Here is a 4,198-nt window from a genome sequence, read left to right on the forward strand (position 1 = left end):
AATTAAATAAAGCTTCATTCCAAAAAAAATCTATTTCCCCTCAATCTCAATCCAGAACCTTAGGAATTTTTTCACACATTAATAAACACTACATGGTCAAGAAAAAGTTATATAACCGTTTGGGTAACAAATTTAATTTAAATTTTGTTAAGAGTGAACTTTTTAATAAACCTCTTGATAGTTGAATATAAAAAAAAAAATTGGAGAATTATGCGTTTTTACCCTTCTCTTCTTACCTAAACTAAAGTGTATCAGGAAGATTGTATTGTATAAGGGATTATATGCATAGTAAATATTGTACATTTTATATTTATGCATTAAAAATATGTTTGAAAAAATAGACCATACAGGTTGATTCTTTGTGTTTTGATTTTTAATTTAATTTTTTTTTTATTTTAAGATTGACAATTGACTAGCCAGGTAAATAAGGATTTGCCTTAAACTTTATTAGATTCTCAGAACTGGACTAAAATTACATTGGAACACTTTAAAGAGCTGGTGCACAGTTTTCGAATGTTGGAAAACCGAGCTTGATACAATCTTGTTGAATGCATATTACTCGATTTCTAGAAAGATGCAAATTGTTTTATTTTGTTCTGTTCAATATTATTATTATTATTCAATATTTTTCAGTTAAACATACTGTTGAAGGATTTGGGGTTTTAACAAATATTTGGTTCCAAAAACAGCAAAAATTTCACTTTTCAAAATTATTGCTTCATGTCTTAGTTTTTCATAACAACGATTTAATAAAATATATATCTATTTCAAGATTTTTTGACAATAATATTGTCTGTTTTTTTCTTAGACAAAAATCCATTGTAGCTTGAATATTATTAACTCGACTTCTTGTTAACACTGTATAAATGGATCCACACAGGTTTTGAATATGTAGTGGGAATGAGAAAGACTGGAAAAGATATAAAACAAAAAGTAAAGAGACTGGACCGTAAGAAACAAATAAAGAGGGTACGAAAATGTGTGAATCACCAAGGCACACTTTGTAACCCTACAAAGGTTAATTGTTATGGAAAGCAAAACAAAGAACATGTGAAATACAAAGACGAACATTCAATAGAGGTTATTCTCTCTGGTCCCATAAAACTTATTTAAATATATTTACATTTAATTCTTGTAAAAATATTAGTGCCTTCCATTCAAATGGAACACTCAGCGTGTATACTCGCAATAGTCCTTGAAGTACCCATGGGTAGAAGAAGGCAGCACTTTTTCAACTGACATTTTTTTTTGTACTTATTTATTTATTATTTTATTTTCAATGGAGGGTGCGAAAAAAAAAATAGAGTCTTGAACGTGTCAATAGTACCATGAATATACAAAATACAGGTAGGTATATGTAAATCTGGAAGAAATTACAAACTACCAGGTATACATATACCTATCTGTATGTATGTATTCAATTACTTATTTCGCCAGGGGGTACGAAATAAAAAAAATTAAAAAAATAGTACCTTCCATATAGATTCCAATAATCTACTGGCATTAGCTACATGATTAACTACCTTAATTGGACCCTGCAACTAACCTCACCATGCCACAAGGCAATATTATACTAGTATACATTTATTATTTCCATTATGTATGTATATATTGTATGAATTTAATAATAAAGGAGGATACGAAAAAAAATAGGGTCTTGGATTATAAAATTCAAAGAACGCCCACTACAACAAAATTACAAATTAAAAACTCCTTAAAATGTAGGCCACTACAGAAGGTGGAAAGTGCAGAATCAAAATATATATTCATGCTAAAAAAAATAAATTTCATAAACAAGGGATATGAAAAAAAAAATGTGTCTTGAAGACGCACTTAAGTATACATAATATATTTCTTATATTATGCATGTATGACCTAATAATGTTATTAGTCTTAATGAAGGGTAAGAAAAAAAAATAGTGTCTTGAAATGTGATGGCAAAATCAAATAACATAAATGATCATTATTTATGATCTTAACAGTTTCTTGAGACTGGTTAATATTGTCTGAATAAACAAAATTGTATCTATTTTAGTCTCAAAACATTCCGAAAGGTTATTCCCGAGTGTAGAGAAGGTTACAAATATTGTTGTGATAAATTTTACTGTTAATTGTGATAAATAATTTTAATTTTTAATTTAATGTGAAAAATTTACTAATTAGGGTAATATGAGGACTATTAGAAATGACCGGGGCAGAATAGCCTACATGAAGTAGTTCTTAAAATGTTTTTGTTCTAAAATTGGTTTAAAAAAGGTTATCCTTAATGTTAATACAAAGGATGGCCGAATCACTTCACCGCTCAGTCAGACTTATAAATAGAATAAAAATGTTTTTAGATTAAAATGCATAAAATTTTATTTATTTAAACAATTAATGATCATGATAATCCTTAGAATATGTTATAAAGAATATAAAAATGTATATTTATGTTGCTGTGTCTGTAAATTTTAAATTATATAAATATTAATAGTGTGTCATTTCTTTCTGTTTCACACCTAAGTGTTTTGTTATTACTTAATTTTCATTATATCGATTTATATTTTTACTTATAAATATCATATTTGTATGTTTTGTTTAAGTTTGGCAGTATCATTCTTATTCTTTACAATTTTTCCTTCTTTTTTTTGTATATATATATAATATCGAATAAATTTTTCAATTTTAATAAATATATATAGATTATTAGTAATATAATTCATAAGACCAAGTGTTATGTCGTAACTGAAGATAGTCGTTATTATTTCATTACCTTTATAATTTATGATATTTTAGTATGAAAAAAAAGGCACTACATCCTAAGCTAGTTCGGATTTTAATACATCGGTATATCACAGGGTCTGATGTATGAGAAGTTTTCTATTTCGATGCTAATGTATGGGGGCCGGAACGGAGTTACTTAAGAGCTCTTAAGCTCTCCTACTTCCACGTCCCGAAGAGGAAAACCCGATGAAGAATGATAACTGAAGTCGAGAAGTTGTGACATAATGCAGAGTGGCAACTAAGACGGATGGCTGGCTCAAATGAAATATTTCCCTTTTATGAGGGGGGTGGGTCGGGTGCCCCCCTCGTGATAAAATCCGAATTATCTACTCGAGTAACATCCGCAGCTGGTGTCTACAACAGGATCCAATATTTTATCTCTCTTTCCCCCAGTTTCCACCTCACAGTTTTTGATTAAAAGCCCGAGGGAATGGTGCCACGTATTTAGTTCTTCGCCTCCCAACCGACATCGGGTTAGGGAGAAATATGGGTTTGAAGTTTCTACTTAATGAACCAGGTTCAATTTATACGTATACTTTTTTTACTGTTAATATTTATATAATTTAAAATTTTCAGATACATCTACGTAAATATATATTTTTAACATCTTCCAAGTGTATACGTTTCAAGGCCCTAATATTTTTACAAGGAGTTCACTTCAGCCAGAGTTTGAAAACAAAAATATTACTAATATTATAAAAGAAATCAAAATTTTAGTTGAGCATTAACTAAAAACCATTTACCGGATACAATATTGATAGGATCTTATATTGTCTAAGATTGTATCAGTACTTTGAATTCGTATTAGAATAGATCCCAACATCGGTCTGTATGTGATTAACAACCAAACCGCCAAGTTATTTTACTTCCTCGACCGTTTAGTAATGGAATTATTTTAACTTGAACGTTTTCTGGCGTCCTAAGAACTGTGACGTGATAAAAAAAGTTTCTCCCCGCTATCATTATCGTTCCTTTAATGTTTGTAAGAGAACGTCTCAAAAATATCCAGTTTTGTTCGTGAAGGAATCTTAGAGTTCAATGAGCATTAGTAACTATGCGTGTCAGATGTATTTATTTTATTTTTAATTAAATTTTTTTTCTTTATCTTTCATATGAATTGTTTTGTTATTATTCAAACCGTTTTTAGTTTATCGATTTATAAATATTATATTTGTATTTTTTTGTTTACTTTTCGGCCATGATTGTAGCAAATTTTATTATTATTATTATTATATAAATAAATAAGTACATTTTTAAAAATGTGGATTTTACTGAAAATGTTTCGGAAAAACTTACTCACGACGTTATAAGATGTCAAAAAATCTTCAAACATTGTTCAATTATAGACATTGCAATAGGATGTATTTGTTTTATTTCAGTCATACGGTAATTATCTCTGATTGTGAATGAATATTTAATATTTACGAGTAATTTC

Source organism: Halyomorpha halys, unplaced genomic scaffold (assembly GCF_000696795.3).
Source record: "Halyomorpha halys isolate HHAL.00 unplaced genomic scaffold, Hhal_1.1 Scaffold2177.1, whole genome shotgun sequence".
Lineage (NCBI taxonomy): Eukaryota > Metazoa > Arthropoda > Insecta > Hemiptera > Pentatomidae > Halyomorpha > Halyomorpha halys.